At 36.9% G+C, this 21,248-nt stretch overlaps 1 protein-coding gene and 1 pseudogene across 1 annotated transcript in view; one reads left to right on the top strand and one right to left on the bottom strand.

Moving 5' to 3' along the window:
• The window catches only part of Mipol1 (mirror-image polydactyly 1), a 328,974-nt gene that overhangs the window by 275,630 nt on the left and 32,096 nt on the right, over positions 1-21,248 (top strand). The gene's annotated exons all lie outside the window — the stretch shown is intronic.
• Positions 1,287-2,469, bottom strand: LOC102023010 (annotated as a pseudogene).

Genomic DNA, 21,248 nt, shown 5'->3' with positions numbered 1-21,248 from the left:
GTTTTTGTTTTTCTCCGGTACCGGGAACCGAACTCACGACCTTGCGCTTGCCAGGCAGGCGCTTTGCCGCTGAGCTAAATCCCCAGCCCAGTGAGTTTTATTTTTAAGATGCCAAATTTTAATCAGTAACTCAGCATCTACATACACATTATGAGGGGATCAACAATTATATTAATGATAAATTCATGAACATTTACATAAAATTAGTGCTCCAGGTTTTCGTGCAGTTTGGTCCAGATTCTTTGCTAAACACAACAAGGGAATGTAGCTAGTGTAAATCACGAGAATCAGCTTTCACAAAAGTGTATATGTCGTCTCAGAGTAGTTTCTGTGTCAAACTCGAAAATCAATAAACTAAGCAACAAAAGGGAGGACTTTAAAAAGAGAAGTTGGTGTTAGGTTAAATAAAATATAGTTTTAAAATTTATAGTTTTTTCAAAGATAGTTTTAAATTTTTCGCATCTGGACTTAAGAGCCACAAAGTATACAAGTACTGAGAATTTTTAAAAAAAGACCCCTATGTTCTGCTTCATTACTACTGCTGCACTCCAGAGGAGTCATCACAGGCTTCTCGCCTTTCAAAATAAAACAAATATAAGGGGGCGGGGATATACTCAGTGGCCCAAGTGCCTGCCTGGCAAGCACAAGGTCCTGAGTTTGATTCCCAGTACCAAAAAAAAAAAAAAAAAATAGTATCCATCAATTACAAATACAATATCAAAATGTTGACCAGGTGAGGAAACCAGACCACCATTTACCTTCACTGACTGCTTCTTCTGCCCCAAAGAGTGGGATCAACAAAAGCCCTTCAGCTTTCCTGGCTTTATGTTTCCTCACTTAAGAGAACTGATGCACATGGGTGGGATACATGGCTTTTAAGAAACCTTCCAACTAAAAGGATCTACCTCAGATCCTTCTTGTTTGTTTGTTTTTGTTTTGGGGACAGGGTCTCACTACGTCGTGCAGGCTGGCCTTGCACTCACTGTGTAGCCCAGGCTGGCCTCGAAGGTGCAGCAATTCTCCTGCCTCAGGTCCTCCTCCCTTCCAAGTGCTGGGATTACAGGTGCTCACTACCAGGTCCAGCCATCAGCTCCATGTTGAAGAGACTTGTAGAGCAGCCAAACAAATGAGTTTTTTTTTTTAAAGGTGAAATATTTCTCATCTTTTGGTACCTGGTACCATTGAAACATACACAAATTAGGTATCTGACAATGAAATTTTGAAAAAAAATGTAAAAAGTTCGTGCCAAGCTAGATGCAGTGTTGCACACCTGTAATTCTAGTGACTTGGGAGTCTGAGGCAGGAGGATCATAAATTCGAGGCCAGCCTTGGAGCAAAGTATCAAGAACATGTCTTGAAAGGAAGGAAGAAAAGAAGGAAAGGGGGAAGGGAGGAAGACAGAGAGAAAGGCCATATACCAGCATATCAGTGTGAGCAGTAAGGGTTGCTTGCCTCTGAATTTTAGAAGCCACCAATCTAGTTGGGAAAATGCCAGGGAGACATACGTTGAGGCCATCCAGTAGAGATCTAATGAGCGCACACCTGTTAGCCCATTTCCTGCACTCTTAGCGGGAAGGCAGTTTTCATGAAACTGGTTCTAACGGAAAGGATGCAAGAGAGTGAAGTACCGGGCAGGATTTTTTTTCTTTATAGAACAATGATCCAGCAAGGGCAATGGCTTCTCATTTTCTGTCCACTACAGAGAATACAAATGCCATTTCTTCTGGCATCTAACTCACTGGCTTCATTTTCAAAATGGACCAGTTTATTTTCTCCACAAGGCTACCACATATTCTAAACCTTCATTACGTGACAGTCACACGATGTCCTCATTAAACTCCAGTGTTTCCCTGAACTTTCCTGGAGTTTACAGCCAGAGGAGTCCCGAAGTTTCAGATATTAAAAGTTTTCTCTGCAGCCACAAGCTCCTTTGATGTTTGAATTACAGAAGGCTGTCTCATGGGATAGTCTTTCTTCAATATAGTCTATTTCTGGACCTACAATGTCAGTTGTTCTTTCTTTGTGATAAACACTCTCACTTCATGTTGAACAACTTCATCATCATAATCTCCTTTTGTTTGTATGTGCCAGAGTACAGGAAAGACCATTCCAGCCCCTGGTTCAAATGCTGACTTGCACACCTACATGCTTAGGCTTAAGAAGTTATTTCATCTTGTTTACTGCAGAAGTTATTGGGGTGGGGGCAGATGAAGTGGGCCGGAGCTCATAGCCTGGACAGTAGCCTGGACTACAGAAGCCAACATCTTTGAAGTCACACCACCTGGATTCTGTAGGGCAAACCTCAGCTCAGGTGCATTTCTAGAACATAAATTGTAATAACAAAATGTAGCCTCTCTGAGCTCCTATCAAGCCTCCTCTGGTTAGGGTAGTAGTTTATATAGTACTTTATGTGGTTGATGTAGTAACTTTTATGATAATTTTTTTTTTCAGACAGCGTCTTGCTGTGTAATTCAGGCTGACTTTTAACTTGCTTAGGTATCCCAGGCTGGCCTCGAACTCACAGTGATCCTCCTGTGTCACCCTCTCAGGTGCTGGGATCACAGGTGTGCGCCATCACACCTAGCTTAGTAACCTTATAGACCAGGCCAAGTTTATTATGATGATCTTGAAAGCTGGATCTTCTAGTGTTTCAACATTTTTCCAAAACTTTATTTCATGGCTGTTAATTTTTCTCCAGGACCTCAGAAGTTAAGTTTTATTTTTAATAAGGTGCATAACCAACTCAGTTGGGCCACATAAAAAAGCCAAATGCCAACAAATTAGAGACTTGATCTGAAAGATGGATTTGTAATTTTCTCTGCAAAAGATGTCCTTAGAAAGCCTGATGTATGGCTCAGTGGTGGAGTGCTTGCCCCACACAAAATAAGAAAGAGATCTTTTTATTATAGGCCTTAACCTATATAGTATTTTTTATTATAGCCAAAAATAGGGATGTGCTACTAAAAGAGAACACAAGATACTGATATAGTTAAAAATTATTTAGAACCTTCAGTTCTCATTGAACCCCAAACAAAGGTATTTTGACCCCACCCCACAACTTCATTCTTCCCAATTTGGTGAGTATAATCCCTATTTTTGTGAAGTGCTTCACCTATTCACAAGTAATAATTTATACTTAAGCACTCAACAAACATAAAGGCAAATGTGTGTATCTTCATAGTGCTAGGGAAAAAAAGATTGCAGTTTCAGTCTCTTCAAAGTTATCAGCTTCCCTTGTGTATTAGCCACCTTTGTGTTGCTATACCAAAATGCCTGATACACAAAATGCTTGTCATACACAGCACAGAGGAGGAAAGGCTTGTTGCACCTCACAGCTTCGGAAGTCTCGTTTCGTGGTGGGCTGGCTCCAAGGCAGAAACTTCGTGGTGGAAGAAAACTTACTTCATGGCAGCCAAGAAACACAGATCAGGACAGAGCCAGAGTGAAAGGAGCCAGGGACCTGCTATAATCCCCAAGGTCACACCCCCAAGACACACCCAGACACACCCAGAGTGTGTTTTACTAATCTCTTAGGCCTCCCTCAAGCCGATCAGGTAGAGACAGTCAAGATTAACCGTCACATCTAGAAACTTTCCAAGCTACAAGCTCTGATTTTTAACTTCTGATCAGTATACAGTGCAATATTGTAAGCGGATAATATGAAGCATGTGGGAGGTGGTAGCTCAATGGTAGGTTGTGTGTTTAGCCTTTACAACACTGGGTTCAATCCCAACACCAAAGCCAAAATAAAACAAAAAGTATAATTTGAATCTGGAAAACAGTTTTTCTGACTATATACTTTTTATAGACTAGAGTGCAAGTTGTGCAAAAAAAGAACTTTGAATTTTTTAAATTTACTATTACAAGTGATGTTATAAGTGAACAGCCTTCCTCAAACATATTTTTGTATACTTCTTTTGATTGCTGTAGAGGATAAATTCTGAGAAATCCTGAAAAATGAAATTTTAAGATTCAAATAATGTTTTTAAATTGTAAATATTCCCAAATTTTCTTTGTGTTTTTTAAAACTCATACAAACAACTTGTAATCTGTAAAAATGCTTACTTCCCCAAGCCTGCACCCTGTGTAGTAAGTAGCTAACCTTCTAGTCTGACAGATGAAATATTGTGTCTCATTTTAGTATGAATTTCTTTAAGAATAAGGTTAAGCATTTTTATATTCATATTGGTGACACATTTTCCTTTTTATGTGTGCTACCTGTTGATGACCTTTTTCCATTTTTGTAATGGACTGTGAATTAATTTTTATGGATTTGTAAGCACTCCTGGAATAGTAAATAAAGTAGTTTTTATTATATATACTGTAAGGATTTTTTTTGCTGTTTATAACTTCCCTTGTGTTTTTTTAAACCATTTTTTATTTCTTTTACAGTGTTAGGTTTATTTGTAACATTGTGTTATTTTATGATAAATGAGGATAAATGAGGGAGCTTGCCTTCTTTTGAGTTTCTTTAAGGTGTATTTTTATTATTATGTATGACTACCTAAAAAGCATTCAAATTGTAAATGATCTTTGTGTACTGTTTTCTTTAAACAAGGAGTTGTTTTTATTAATTAGAAGTCCAGAAGATAATAGTTTTGATACTTTAATGCCAATTCAGATTGGTTTATCTTAGCAAATAAGCTATTTAGTCATAGTTCTTCAGCCATAAACCTCCTCTTCCAAAGCAAACATCCTCCAAGGATAAAACAAACAGGATCAAAAAGGATGAGCGGTCTGAACCCTCTGATACTAGACTGACTTCGCTTGGGTGTGGGAGATTAAAGCAAAGCACCTGAGACAGCCTTGACTATAAAAGGAAACCTGTCTCTTTCAGTCCAAATAATTTTATATTCTAAAAACTAACTAGAAGAATTGTAAAATGTTTATTTATTATTTTAAAAAATGAAGTAAGTAGCTCTTTCATATCTGTGAACCATGTGTCCTTTAATTTATTTTTTGGGGGAATTTCTAGCTATTAAGAAGTAAAATTATAAAACCTAACTTCACAGAAATCCTACAGCCATATATAAATTTTAAATCTCATCTTTTTTCTCAGGTTTGTAAGACCCCCAAACCTGTGGGAAGATCAGCAAAAATTAAGGGAGAATGAGAAGAGGGGGAAATGGTTCCATTTTTCTCTTTTAAATACATGCTTGCTTTTTAGTTTTAATAGTTATAGGGCCACCTGTTCAGGACCCCTCCTGTGTCTCAGGAGCTATTCCTAGTCCCCTATAAATTTTCTTAGAGAAATGTCAAATAACTTTTTGATAGGCTAAACATATAGAAATACTTACATAATTTACTATGTATATTTTTCAGATTACTAAAGCAATACAAATTAATCTTAGATTTTAAAATGTAGTAAGCAACTTGATGTGTTTATAAAATGTTTTCCTACACTACACATAATTTTATAAACTAATTGTATCATCTATTATGACATCTTTGAAAAATAATGTATTTCTTTCATTGTGTATATTCTTTCACTAAATAATTTAAAGGGCTTTAAATCTCTTGTATAGTGGCACTGTAACTTATTTAACTAATTTATTGTTACTGCTTACTTAGTTGTTTTGAAATACCATTGCAGCGAACATGCTTGCAGGTAGATATTTGTATATATCTGCAGTTATTACAGACGGCACAGATTTATGGAAGTGAAATTGTTGTGTGTGAAAGAGTAATTACAATTGTTAGAAAAGGTTTCTATCAACTGGAAAAATAGGGGCTAGGGATGTAGCTCTGTGATAGAGAGTGTGATTAGTGTATGCAAAGCCCTGGGTTCGATCCCTAACACAAAAAAGGAGGGTGGAGAGGGAGAGAGGGATGAAGGAGGGAAGGAAGGAAGAAAGGAAGGGAGGAAGAAAGGACAGAAGGGGGAGGGAGGAGGAGAGAAAGGAAGGAAAGGAGGAAGGGAGGAAGGGGAAAAGGAAGGAAAGGACAGAGGGAGGGAAAGAGGGAGGGAGGGAACACAATTAGGCTATGTATAAAAATACCATTAAGAAGCTGCAGATTTTTGAACTCCCTTTCAATATATGGAAAAGAAAAATAGAGTAAAAGCTTCTTATACTAAATATTGTATTTGTCTCTAATTATAAAACATACTATCATAAAAAAGTTTCTATGGTAAGAATGTCTATAGATTTTAAACTATAATACATATATGTATGTGTGTGTATGCTACAATTACTAAGAAAAATTATTCAGGAATTCCTATACTTGCCTATATTTTAATGTCTTTTTTATAACCTTTAAAGATACTGGTCTATACCAGAGCAGAATAATGGGTAGGCAGAAGGGGCAGAGTGTGTTTCCCATCAAAGCACTGTCCAGCAGTATCTGAGTGGATTGAGAAAGGTTAGAAAAGTCGGTAACTTGCTTCAAGGATAGTAAGTCTTCTCTTCTCAGTAAGCAGGTCGACATAGTGGACCGGCACTGTTGACAAATGAAGGCGAATTACTTACATGTTTGGGTATATGAATATAGCGAGACAAGCACTACCATTTGGAAGGGTTGTCTGGCAAAACGATGACGATTCTGAATAAGATGAGCTCTTCCCGTGGGTTGCTTGCAGTTTGCAGCACTTTTCTGCAGGCTGTCGCATGGCAAGCAGAAGGACGAAAGGTTCTTGCTTTGGCTGACTCCTTGCTGTCTGGAATTAAGAATATCTTAGCACTTTTTGAAAAGAAGGGAGTTAGTGGAAGATGTGGACCAGCACAAGAAAAAGAAAAGCAATAAATTTGGGTTTTATTTTCATCTCTGTTATTATTATGACAAGATATTGAGAAAGACAGCTCATCAAAAACACTGCATTCTATATTAGCACTGTATTAAACTTGATGAGATGTATTAAAGGAATCTCACACTTCCCTTGCCCAAAGAAGTTTGTAGCATCGGTATTTAGATTCGTTTTTGCCAAATACTGCTACACTGAACATAACTGTACTGTACCTAAATATTTGAGGAGGGCAGAGATTCCTGCAAGTGAAATCATGATTAAAGAGAATCTAGTAGTAATATATTTTCTGCCACATTCACTCACAGAATAGACTGGTACAGAATAATCTGTTTGTTGTCCAGTGCAGATAACACAAGAGAAAAAAAGACTCCAAGAAAAATAAATTTGGCTCTGGAAAGAGATATAAATATCTCGGGTGAGATAGAAATGAGCAGGAAGGAAAGAAAAGAGGTTAGTAGAGGGGAGAGCAGCAGCATAAGTGAGGCAGAGGTTCAAGTGTGCCCATAACTTGAGAGAAGATGTCAGAAATTAGCTGACAGGGGTGGAGGTTCTGGTGGAATAGCCTCAGATAGGCAAGGCTTAGCTGTATTATTGACAGCCTTCAATGTATGCAAAGATGTTTAGCTTTCATGTCACAGGGGAAAAAAAAATCAAAACTGAATTTTTAAAGCAACAGTGATTGCTTAGTGAGGATAGCATTTTAGGAACATCAGTCGGTCCCTTAGCATCAGATGATTGATTGACACGGGTTGATGGTAGAGGAAAAGTACTAGCTAAAGAGTGATCATAACAATGTAAGATGGACAGCTGGCGTGCTGCTGTCAGCTGGTAGCTCTGAGAGTAGAAGAGACTCCTCTAAGAAACACTAGAGAAAATCTGATGCAGTGACCAAAGATTTGAAGGGTAAAGAAGTCAGTATTTTAAGGTTTTCTGCCTAAGAGATTAGAGCAACACGGTGCCATTAATAGTATGTCTTTAGTTCTGCGTTAAGAACCAATTTCATTTTCTTTTTGTGTAGCCCTAACTTACAAACTTATGAGAAAAAATATTAAGTTGAGTTTAAGAACAGTACTGCCAGGTGGCAGATATAAAATTCATCAAAATTGGCTTCTAGAAACTGAACTGCCAAAGAAGAGAAAGGCTTCTACAGATTCTTCTATGGGAATAATAGAAATACCCATGAGAATTTCTCTGGAATGATAGCAATTTAGATTATATAACCCCATTTCCCACATAATTAAACTCTTTCTGTGGAGTTTAGTGCTAAAAGTCAGAATGTCCAAAGTTACTCTGAATCATAAAGATTATTTTTAAGAGCTGTATCTCAAGCCATTCAAAGATAGGCCAAATGTCAAGGCTGCGGTTTGAGGTGTCATTCCTCAAAAGGCAATATGTAACTCCTCCACTGGGCAAACATTGGAGCAGTTCCTGAGCTGATGGCATTCAGATTGAGAAGAATTGTCTGAACCAGCTTGGTGTCTGAATATTTAAAAGTCCAGATATAAGCAGCTGACAGCAGCTGTAGGGAGAATTTTACCAATTGTGTTAATTTAAAAAGCACAGGATGGAATAGGCAATTAGCAAAGATTTACAGCAACTATTCATTAATGTTGTCTAGGTGACTTACTCAAAGGAATAGAAAAACACAAACCAAGATAGACACTGCATATTACCCAAACCTAAACTAATCTAAGAAAAGTACAAGAAATTGCAGTGTTCATATATCATGCTTTGTATAGCACTGGAAAATCCTCTACACTAGAATCTTGAGTTACAGCCAGGCTCTTACAAAAAACAGTATGTGTGATATAGAAAAATCCTTAAGGATTTTCTCGGGAGGAGAGTTTGAGGCTGTTCTTTTTACATCTAGATAGAAATTGCTTACCAATTAAGACAAAAGAATAATTTTCACCAGCTTTACATAATGTCCTCTGGAATTCTGTAAATCCTAGTAACTATAAATATAGGAAGCTTTATTATCTTTGCTGCTATAGGTATTGTTAACAGTACAAATGCTCTAGCTCTAAAATCGTATGGATAAACTACTCATTGTAAATAAATTTGAATGTAGGTATAATTCACATTGAAGATTATTGTCAGCCCTTAATGCAGTGCAGTAAATATTGTTCTGTCATTTGTAGAGAGTTAATGTGTTCCTGTGTCACTAACTTGATCACTAAAGAATAATCCAGGTACTGAGAATAAAGCTCATTAATCCTTAGTACTAACACTTTAACACATGAAAGAAAGATGTATCTGATTTAATTTCAAATCATCGGTATTACTCAAAAAGTATTAACTTTGAAGTGAATGGATATTAAAGAATGGAAATTGCATTTACAAGTGGCCTATAAAAAATCAAAGAAAAATGAAACTTAGTTTAAGATCCTAGTCTCTATGCATTTAGAATGCTTTATCTGTAAAGTACTAAAAATGTTTGGAATGGACTTTATTTTTGAGGTTAAAAATATAAATCTGTTTCATTCTGCCATATATGTGGTATAAGCATTTATAACATTTTCCTTTATATGTTGTTGTGATGGCAATCATGATTAAATAAAGCATAGTTTTTGTTTAGAGACTGCCTTTTCATGGTTATGTAATTGAACTAAATTTTGATGTTTTAGAAAGGTGGGTCTCTCTTTATATTTTAAACTACCAGAAAGAAGCACTGACCCCCAAATGCCTAAAACTGTCATTAATTATACTCCTGCCTATTGTATACTTACCTTGAAACCAAGGGTGAATTCTCCATAAGGGAAAAGACTTCAGGACAATATAATTGAGCACTTTGAAAAACAATATTTAAGAAGGAAATAAGTTGTCACTTAATTTTTAACAAACCACTATAAAAATGGACACATTTTAAATAAAACAGTGATACAACAAACAGTCCATTTCAGGCTAAGAAAAAAAATTTTTTTCTATGAGGCTTCAGATATCTTAAGCAAATACTCATTATGGTTTGTCCTAAAACAGTGATGGCGAAACTTTTTGAAACGAAGGGCCCAAACTGCAACCCAAACCCCGCTTATTTATAGCTAAGTGCCAGCCCTGCAGTTAAATGTGAATGGTGAGGTTTTAGTTTTAGTGAAACCACTCGTACATTAACATCTTTTGTTTTAAAAACAACACTTGCCATAGGTTCACCACCATGGTCCTAAAAGTTAGGGAGCAAAATAAAAACACCAGAATAAGGAAAAAAAGAGGAACATTTCCACTAATCAACAGCCTTTCAAAAAGAATATCATTTATATACACTCTTTCCATTCTTAGAAATCAAAAGAATTTTAAGTAGAATAGTTAAAAACATTCTTAGTTTGCTCTTCTCACATCCTTTTTATGCCTGTCTAGTGTTGACCCTGATCCTTTGACTCACACAAGATGTGTAAGCAGCGCAGACCATGGCAATTCCTTCTTTCTGTCTCCCTCCCTCCTTGCCTCCCCCCTCCCTGCTCCTCTCTCCCTCTCTCTCTGTCTCTCCTTCCCTCCCTTGCTACCTCCCTCCCCAGATAAATTGTGAAATCACAAAGAACTGATGATGCTGGTTTTCAGAATCAGTAACTTCTATCACATTAGCTAAATTTCTCCTCATGCAGAATAACCTTGACTTTGTTCTCAGAATAGAATTTCATCTCTTTCCCGCCAAGCCTCACAGCTCCCTCCACTGAAAATGGAAGAAATCTGTCCTCTTCCAATAACTGTCATTTATGGCTCCTCTACAAAGACTGTTAACTAAATAAAAATATTTACTATAAATTGTTACGCTGAGAAGTGGACTTTTTAAATTTTTGAAACCTACTTTTAGGGGTGATCATCTAAATTTCAATGTATTACTTTAGAATGTAAATAAGAATTGCCTTTATTCCCAGCTTGTTATAATTATATATGAATTATTTATATTCATAAACAGTATCCTACTGATTTTTGAAGGCCTGTTCTACTAGTTACCAAATATTCAATGATGAACAAACTATGCATTGTCGGGGCTGGGGATTTAGCTCAGTGGCACAGCGCCTGCCTGGCAAGCGCAAGGTCATGAGTTTGATTCCCGGTACCGGAAAAAAAACAAAAACCAAACAAAAAAAAAAAAACAAAAAAAAAAACTAAACTATGCATTGTCCCTACCCTTGTGGGGCCTCACAGGCTTGTTAGTAGTGTTCATTTTGCTTGGAAATCTTACATATGATTTAAACATCTTCTGATTGGCAAAGTGAAAGACCTAAGAAAAGTATAACTTGTTCTTAATTTATTCTTTATTTCAGTCACCTTGTAATGTTAAATTAGGAGCTTAAGCAAAATAGTTCCATTATCTTCTGTTAAGTTCTGTTAAGTACAGTACTTTCCTAATAGTAGCAACCACTCTACTGCTTTTGCCATAGCCTAGGTAGAATCCAACAGACAATCTAGACGTGTATTTTACAGTCTTAAGTAAGGCCTGTGTACAGTTATCCAAAGTTACTCTTTTAAAATCAGAAGCTTAAAATTATGTTAGAGATACTATAAGGAAGGAAATACAGTATAGCTGTAATTCTTCATGTTCTAATTTTTAAGTGAGGTTGATAAGGAGAAATAATACAAATCTAATAGAAATCTTTTTGGCGACGTGATCTCACAGTGTCCTTGAACTCACAGCCTCAGCCCACTGCGTGCTGAGATTATAGGGATGTGCCACCGTGTCTGACAAACTCTATTACATCCTGATTTCAGAAGTCATGTGACAGACAAAAATATCCTTGTGAGCAAGATCCAAAAATGATTACATAATTCAGAGAAACCATAGCTAGTTAAATAGTCATACATATACTCTCCAGGGTTGGCACTAACCTTATCCTTGGTTCTTACCAGTTCAACAATTTTTTCTCAAATTTCTTTCCTATTTTTCTCAATACTTCCGTTTAAGAACATGAAAGATAGACTTATAGTACACAAAAGTGATACACAAATTTAGGATATCAAACGATATTAATTGCTGGGAAAATGTGCTGCATTCACCAAGGAAATCTGACAGAAAAGTCTTACATTTATGATCAGTTCTCTAGTGGAACAAACAGAGCACAAATGTTTGCAGCTGCTTCCGTCAAGACAAAAAATTCTCTTTCTCCACCATTTGAATCTACGCTGGTTGTGACTCACTTTGACCAATTAAAAAAAAAAGTGATATTTTACAGCTTCTGAACAGGGGCTTGAGAGACGTCACTGATTTCAGTATTTTCCTCTTCCTAACCTGTACTCAGTGTGTTGGCAAATCTGGACTACTTTACTTGAAAATAAGATACCACTTAAAGCGAGAGCCCCGGCCAGAAGGCAGAACCATAACGCATATGACCCTCCAGCTCCAGATGAGTACGGCTGCACGGGTGATTCCAGGCAAGACTGGCAGCCAGACTGCCCAGCCGAGCCAAGCCGAAATTGACATGATTAAATAAAGTGGCTGTTGTTTCAAGCCACTAACTTTTGGGTGGTTTACCGTGCAAAAGTAACCAATACAGAAATATTAATTGCATCTGTCCAAAAAAAGGAAAGGCCTGGCTGGACTTTACAGGCAAAGCAGACTGGAGTATTAGTGGATGAATCATTTGCCACAGCTCAGTGTAAATTTCCAGAGCAAGGGAAAGATAGGCTCCTCTTTCCTTTGGATAATTATATGCGGGTCAGACTTCTATGGGGGTCAATATTTTAAAGACACCAGGCATGCTGGAGAACTTGCACAGAGAATAATGAATGATGATAAGGTATCTGTAACTTTCATATACAAAGCCATCTGAAGAATTGGAAGTATTAGTGTGGAAAAATAAGACACATGACAGCTCTCCTTTAGCAACTTGAAACTACCTCATGCAGGAAATCAGTCAGGTAGGAACTTAAAGCAGTTAGTGAAAGACCCAAGGGGCAGATTTTCTATTAAAATTAGGGATAATTTTCTGACTGTGTAATTATTATTCAGTTCCACCTTCTTGCCACTTTCTCTCAGTTCTTTATTCCACTTTATTCACCCCGACTTTTCATCCCTCTCCCCCATCTACTTCTACCTTTACCATTTCACTTACAGATGCTTTCTTTGGTCTCTTTCAGAGATGAATAGTACCTCTTCTTTTTTCTTCTCAGCTTCATTCTGTTCTTCTTTGATACTCCCTTATTTCTTATGTGTACTTTTGTGAGCATATCTGTGTGTTCATATTTATATGACCATGACTTTATTCAGAACTATGTCTATGTACATGTTATATGAATTGGTGTGCATCTCAGCCTGTGTTTATATCTTTCAGTTAGTTACAGCTAAAACTAAACATGAAGCTTTTTATTTCATTGCTTGTAATTTCTCCATGGAGGAGTGAGTAAGCTCCATCAGTGACCTGTCCTCTTCTGTACAATTCTGTGCTTCCTGTCTCCCAGTCATTCCCGCCTCCACTTCTTTCTGATCTCAGCTCTTTTCCATTTGCTTTCTGGAACCTTCCTTCCATTGTTAATACCTTGTGTCTATCCCCAACTTCTGCACTGAATGCATCACGTGCAGAGTTTAGTCACAGCGTAAACTGACCAGGGACACTTCTCTACCAGCTGCCTGTGGCACACTAGCCTTTCTCTCAGTACCCATAAAATAAGACACAGAGCTCTTTCGTTTCCACATCAGTGCCTTCCTACTGTCTGCATCCATGTAAAGTCCTTTGCTCCTTTAAGGTTTGTATCACCCAGCTTTATTTTCCTTTTTAATGATTCCTGCTGATCTCCTGAGCAGTGCCCTCTGAGTAGTATGAATTTCAGACACCTAATTGTGTCCTCCTCTATTCTATCTACATTCATGCTAAGAAACTTCAGCGTCATTGTTAAGAATCGGTCTGCCTCATTCTTTTTTTTTTTTTTGGTTTTTCTCCGGTACCGGGAACCGAACTCACGACCTTGCGCTTGCCAGGCAGGCGCTTTTGCCGCTGAGCTAAATCCCCAGCACCCGCCCCCCGTCTGCCTCATTCTTGTGCCTTCTGAATGCTGAGGACCTTTACTTCTTCTTAACCTTCGTTACTCCCTCTGGATCTTGTCATCACTCAGAAATTTTCCACCTTTGAAATCCTAAAACCAAAATTACCTCCGTGAAAACAACCATAGTCTTTATTCCACTACTTTTGTGTTTTGATTTTTTTGCTATTTTTCTTAACTAGGGATTGAACCCAGGGCCTTCCCACTGATTACATCCCCAGGCGCTCCCTCTCCCCTCTCCCATCTTCCTTCTCCCCTCCCCTCTCTCTCCTCTCCCCTCACTCTGTACCCTCTGTGTGTATCTCTCTTTTTATCTCTGTCACTAAGTTTCTTACTGGTGCTCAAACTGAGAATCCTCCTGCCTCAGCCTCCTAGAGTGCTGGGATGACAGGCACGTTCCACCACAATTGGCTGTACTCTTGTTAGTAACGACACAAATCAAAATGTTCAGTCAGTTGCTCCCTTCATTCTTTCCCTAAGCTATAAGCAGTTCATAGACCTGCTTTCTTCTCTAAATAATCTGAGTTCTAAGCATAATCACTTTCTTTCCAGGATATTCAGTCTCATTACATCCTTGTCTTTCTCAGCCCACTTGCCATAAAACTCTGAATCACTATTACAGTTTTCCCTCCTGTCTTTACCCCCAACATACAGAACTGATGAGGGGGGGTTATAATACTATGATGGTCAAGCGTTTTTACAAAATTAGACTCCAGTTGTAGCAGGCCGTCAGTCCACCTGTAACAGCTCTTTTACATAGCCCTCATGACCCTTTCTTGTCCTAAACCTTCACTATGCTTTTCCAGCCTTTTCTCTCATCTGTGCTTTCAGCAGAGCCCTGTGTCTCCTGCCCCATGGGAAAAATTGAAACTAGCAGGCATGATCCTGTCAATTTCCTTCTCCATACCTACAAAATCACCCACAGTTGTATTTGTCTGCCCTCTTTCAACCTCAAAAGAAAAAATTTCCAGTCATATTCTCGAAGATTATCCTATAAATCACGCTTATGATTCCATCTTCTGAGATTCTGCTTAAAAAGGTATCTTTTCCCACATATTTTAGTTTCTTTCCATAATGTCCTTTTTTTCTTTTAAAGAGAATAAAAAAAACAGCAAAATACCAATAGCATAGATGAAAACTAAACAAAGCAAAAACAATAAAAATGATGCAGGGGTTCAGAACAAAATGATAGGGTGAGTGGTTGTTATACTACATATTGTTATCTTCAACGAAGTTGCTCAGATGATAAGATGTAAGAACACAAGACTGATCAAACCATTAAAGAGAATTAAGAAAAAAAAAAAACACTAGAAATGATGCAAAGTTTCACTACAAAGATGGTAGGAATTCACCAATGGTTGTTATATTGCATATTATTGTCTTCAAATTAGTTGTTCAAATTACCAGATATAAGCATGCGAAATTGGTCAAAAAAATTAAGCATTAAGTGTTCCTTTCAATAAACCATTAGACATAAGTAATACAGTTATCCCAGCTGTCCTTTTATATACATATATATTTTGTTTCCCTTCCTTCTTTCTTTTTCTCCTTTCCCTCATCCTAGTTGTTCCTCTCCTTTTCCATGACGTATAAATATATTCACATCTTCCATTTAAAAAATTTCCCCCAGCCAGACGTCGCTCTCTAACTGTAGTCCTCCACTTCCTAGCCAACCTCTTATAAAGGTCTGCTCTTAGTCTTCACTTTTTCACATTCCATTCGTGCTTAATCCCACTTCCATCACCCCCCATTAAAACGGCACTGAAAAAATGTCATTGTTTCCTGTGAAATCAAACGGGCACTTTTCACCTTGATCTTGTTGAAGCACTTGCTTAACTTCATGAATCACTCCCTTCTTGAAGTTCTTCAGTCTGGATTTATCACAACACCTACATTTGGTTCATCTCTTACTTTTCTGACTATTCTTTCTCAAAATTTTCTGCCAGTTTGTTTCTTTTATGTATTAGTTTCATTTGGCTCTATCATCCTTCCACCCTTCTTTTTTTTAATTTCTCTCTAAACATGTTTATCTATTCCCCTGGCTTCTGGTGCAAGCTAGAGTAAGACCTCGACCCACCCATCCATCTTCCTTTCCTGGCATTCTCCCTCTTATTTCTTCATTCTAGAAGCCCATACTACTGCCAGTCCTTGATGTGCATCGTGTGTTTCCTACCTCTGTGCCCTCCCATGTTATCTCCTCAGCCTGGAGTGCCCTTCCTTGTTCTGTCTCTTCCCCATTTTTGAGGTGATTATTTTCTTCTCATCCTTTAATATTTAACTCAAGCATTATTAAGAAGCTTTTGCAGAACTCTCTTCTCCTTCCATACCAAAGCTAGGTGCTGTTTAATGACTACGTTTATTCTTCTACTGCAGCATTTACAAAAAACCTTTCACAGTCAACCATATAAAGATCTTTCCCACCTTGCTACTCCTTATAAACAAGGAACATGTCCTATTTTTTGAATAATGAAGACCTAGGACAATACTTCTTACATAGGAATTACCCAAGAAATATTTGTTTAGGAACTGAAAACCTGCCTATAATTCTCCCTTTAACACAAACTCTTATATTCATGTACCTAAATATCCCACTTATTTCTCAACAACACCTCAATATATTTAAGTATCAGACTGAACTCATCCTTACACACATACCAGCAGAAATCTGCTGCTTTTCCGCTCCACTGTCTTGGTGAGGGCATCACTATTGCCTAGTCCGTAAGACCAGACACCTAGAGGTCAACCTTCTTTCCTTGCCTACCTCATCCTGTTCTGCTCTCAGAAGTCGTGCATCCTCTTGACTCAGTGTCCTAAGTAGCTTTCACATCCATCCCCTTCCGCCTGTCTGCTTTGCTGCAGCTCCACTTAAAGCCTTCATGTCTTGATTTGCTTACCTGTGTAAGAGATTTATAACACACTCAGCATTCGACCGTTTTTAAGTGTATGCCTCACTGCATTTAGTACTTCCACACTGTTGTGCTCATCAGATTTTTTTAGTATGGAGTCCTCTCGTCTTCTTATGTGTAGGTTAAGCTGGACTTCCATCCCATCGCTGCATTGTTGTCAGTGGGATCTTTCTAAAATGCAAATGACTCACAAGATGAATGGGAGCCCTTTCATTGCTTCCCACTGTTTGCATTGGTGGTTTCATTACAAAGTTTGTTTAGAACCAAGCTGAACTGAGAAAAAGAAATGCAGTGTCCCAAACTTTTCTAAATTTTTCCAGCATTAAGTCTTAAGTGGATGGATGATAAAAACCAAGACAGTTAAATACAGAAATATGCATGGGAGATGAGGCAGGCTTGTTTTAGACATGCAGAGTACTGTAAGCGTGTGGTATATAGAAGAAGAGATGTTTTGAAAGCAGTTGGATATGTGAGTCTAAATATCAGAAGACAATTTTCAGATACAGGCCTTAACTTAAAAGTAGAGTGAAAGGAGAAAGTAGTATATTTTGAGGAATATGTTAAAAATGTAATGAAAAGATGATAAACTATACCAGTATTTTCTTAGTGATAAAAGAAAAAAATTCACTTGTCTTCTCATCCTCTGCTATAATTAAAAAAGAGCAGGATCTTTCATACTAACAATCTCCCTTACATGGAGTAGTTTTAGTGGCTTTGGAAGGATGTTGGAAGGGCGATTGTTATCTATCTCCCTTGGATTTCCCTGGTTCCTTCTGGAGGAGATTCTAAAAGCTAAACATGCTTGATGGAGCCACTTCATTGCCTGGATCATACAAAGGGTTTTTCTGAAAAGAAGATTATGTAGCCTATAAGAGTTCTCCCATTATTACACTGATAAACATAAAAATTATTTTCAAAAAAGTGGAATATGTGAGAAATTTACTTTGGTGCAATTCAGTTGATGCTGAGGAATTTGTTCTATTTTCATTCTTTTTCATTGTTTTCCATTCTTCTTCAATAAAATTATCTAGCTCATAAGAGCAGTTCAGACCCCCAAAAAATCAGAAGTAATCCTTAAAGGGCTCAGTACTTTTTTATGCAGTGTAGCACTGGAGAGATAAGGGATATAGTGGTTAAACCTTGCATTATGTCCCAGCTGCAAAATCCATTAATTGTACGGCTTTTTTAAATTAACCTCTGCATGCTTCGGTTTTTGTTGCTGACGGTAATATCTACTTCATAGAGTTACACTGAAAATTGAAAATGTATATAAAGGACTTCTCGTTCCTGGCACACAGAAAATACTCATTAAGCATTATTTGTATTTCAGAATATTTCATGATATATATTAAGAGTGAAAAATAAGAGCAAACTACTCAGGAAACATGTTTAGGAGCTCGTGGTTTATCTACTTGATGGAAAACTATGCATTTCACTATAATGCAAATATATAATGACTAACATAGAAAATATGAAAATATAGAAGTTTATTCCTTATGTTACCTTTTAGGTTTTGAAGCAAGTACACAGCTGATGTAAAAATGTTGGTGCTTATTGTAAATGTGCAATACATAGTAAGAATTTAATACTTCATTTTATGGATATTTTATGTTCCTATTAACTACATATTGAATAATACAGTAAGAACCTTCTGACAATACAGCAAGACCAGTGAGATGCCATGTATGTCCTACATAAAGGCCAGGAAAGCAAAACACATATGCTTTGAGTGTAAGTGCTGTGTGTGTATGGAAAGCACTGTTGTAGTATGCAGACTGGCTTGGGTGTAATAATGGAAGTAACACTTTTTCTGTAGAGTTCTATTGGTACTTTCATTGTAGTTCACATAGGGATTTATTTCTGTTGCTATTTTTTATTATGTACACCAAAAAACAATGTTGAAAATTTTGATGCTTTTTTATAAACAATAAATGTTAGATAATCAAAAAAGAAAATATTCATTGAAAAAATAGGATTTCTACCTAAAATATACCTGTAAATTTAGTTTTCAAGTTGACACATAAAACATCATAGTAAGTAATAGATTACAACTATTTAATATTTAATAACTGCACAGTGCCATGAAGTTACTTGCTTATCATGCATTCTTACTAAAATAGCAAGAGAAATATGCCAACAAATACTGTTCTAACTTCACTTAAGAACTGAATAAAAACTTTTAATGATAATACTACAGCAGATAATCAATTAATCTGTAAGCTGTAGGTCACTGGTAGTGCAAACCTTAATGGAAACAGCTCTGAACTAGAAAGGAGGAAACCAGGGCCACGTTCGTCACTGTTTCACCTCAGAACCTTGTATAAGTGTTTGCACTATTTTACCTCAGAACTTTGTGTAAGTGCTTTAATTTCTTCATATTGAAAATGAAGAAATCCTAGTCCTCACTTTAAGTCTTTTCTTACTTCATGAAGCCCTTGGGAAGACATCATTGAGTAATATGTTCGGTGAGGTCCAAAATGGTTTAAGGATATTATTGACTTGGGCAGTAAAGAATAGCTTCCAGGCAAAGTCTGCAAGGTGCTTCAATAGACACATACTTCTGCCTTCCTGTTGGCATAGCCTCTGTTTGGCAGGTGGATTCCATCCCGTATAGAAAGGAATAGGTGTTTCATAAGTCAATAAGATTTGCAAAGCTAAGTAATTGAAATCTTCCTCATTTCAAAGATCAAATTTTCATAAATCATCCAACCTGGATAAACTGAGAATGTGGTTGATCTAGCAATTCTTGAAATATAGTAGAGGCATTGCAAAACATGATATTTAAGTATTTCCTCCTAACCTCTTACTTTAGCAAGACAGGAGTTATAAATGGAAAGATGTCCTAATGTATAAAAAAGAAATAAAAGTAAAATGAACCTATCTATAAAGAAGTGCAATACAGATTCATAGGACTTATCATTGATTTAGCATTCCATTGATTCTGAATTTGTAGCAATAGTAATGAAAACTACACAAAGCAGAATTTACCTTTGTATTATGAAGAAGATTATTAATAGGGTAAGTGGTATTATTGAGGGATGTATTTAACCAACTTGAAAGCAACATTTTCTGGTAATGGCTTTTCAAGATTGCAACTGGAAACAGTTTGTTACCAATTTAAGTTAAATCAGAATTTAACGGGAAATTAACAACATAAATTTATACTATATAAAATTCACATTAAAATTTTACCCCCCTCCATAATTCAAGTTAATAAAACTTTGTGTAAAAGAATTCAATATTCCCATGGATCGTACTAATATAAATGGTACTAGTTTTTACCACTATAGAAAGCTTGACTAGCACAGGTTAACCTGTGAATGCAATGAATTTTCTTATGAATCTTCTAGTTCATATATTCATGCCTCCACACTGTTTTTGTAGATATATAATAGTAAGATTTGGCAAGATACACCTTTTTATTCTAAGATTATTGCTACATTTCTTAAAAGATTTTGTTTCATTTTCCTGTTTTCTGTTAACAGAATCCTTGCTACATGCAGTTTTTGCCAGTAACCTTGAGCTGGTTTTTAGAGTTGTGTGCAGTTAGCTCGTCCATTCCTTCCTGAAGCTCCCCAGTAGTCTAAACGCGTGTGTATGACACTGAGGGTGCCCTCATTCCTTTGGTGTCTAGCTCTGTGCTGTGTTTATTTGCAAAGGACTCTCATGCATGGATCCATATAAATGAGGGAAACTGGAGCAGACTAGACTGCCGCTCACCAGTCTTTGAGGAGGGAAGGTTGTGTATATGAGAACTCCTGGGCGTGATTTTCACTTGGAAGGAAGGTTTGTCTGTGTGTAACATCAAGAGAGACTTTCTGTTGAGGTTTTATGCTTGCTATACGGAAAATGAAAGAAGAAAGCCAGTTAATAATCTGATTCTATCACCTTTTGTTAAGTAAAACTGTCCCTGATCCACATGAATGTGCTCTCCCACACATAGAGTAGCCTAAGAACACTGTGGAACAAACTTCTGAACTTTTGACTCTATCAAGGGTTTTACTTTACTAAAAAAAATTTTTTCTTTGAAAATAAAACTTTTATAGTAATTCCTAACTTGTACTACTCAGAAATAGAAAGGTTTTGTAAATGTAGTATAGAATGTTGGTTTATATTAGCGTCCAATTATTGGTATACATGTAAATTATTATAATGTTACTAGAACATGAATTTTTTCCCACCTAGTCCCTATTTTCAGTTTCATTAGCTGACTCTGAAAACGGGTAAAATTAAGTGCATAAGTGGTTCAACACACGAGCGATGTGTCACTTATTTACCTATGTAACAAGTGTGATTACTAATATTTCTGTATTGAAATATGTGCTTCTCTTATGAAAAAGAGCAGTTTGAAGTTGATCTGCACTTAGCGTGCTGTTTTCTTATTGCACTGTAAATGGTTCATTCACAATCTTTGTGCAAGTAGGTAAATGATTTAAATGAGTGTCCTGTGTTATTTTGTGTAGCACTTAACATTGATGTAATCTGAGTTACAGTTTGCGTTGTTGCTGTTTTGTAAAGCCCAGATCCTTGCATATGCTGTGTGAGTGTCTCTCGTTTACAGTACTGCTTTGTTTCTTAACGTGACTACCCACACTGCTTGGTCCCGGGCAAATACTGTCCTTTTT

Source organism: Chinchilla lanigera, unplaced genomic scaffold (genome assembly GCF_000276665.1).
Source record: "Chinchilla lanigera isolate Chin_1 unplaced genomic scaffold, ChiLan1.0 scaffold00008, whole genome shotgun sequence".
In the NCBI taxonomy this organism is placed as follows: Eukaryota; Metazoa; Chordata; class Mammalia; order Rodentia; family Chinchillidae; genus Chinchilla; species Chinchilla lanigera.
This window is presented reverse-complemented; position numbering and strand designations above follow the sequence as displayed.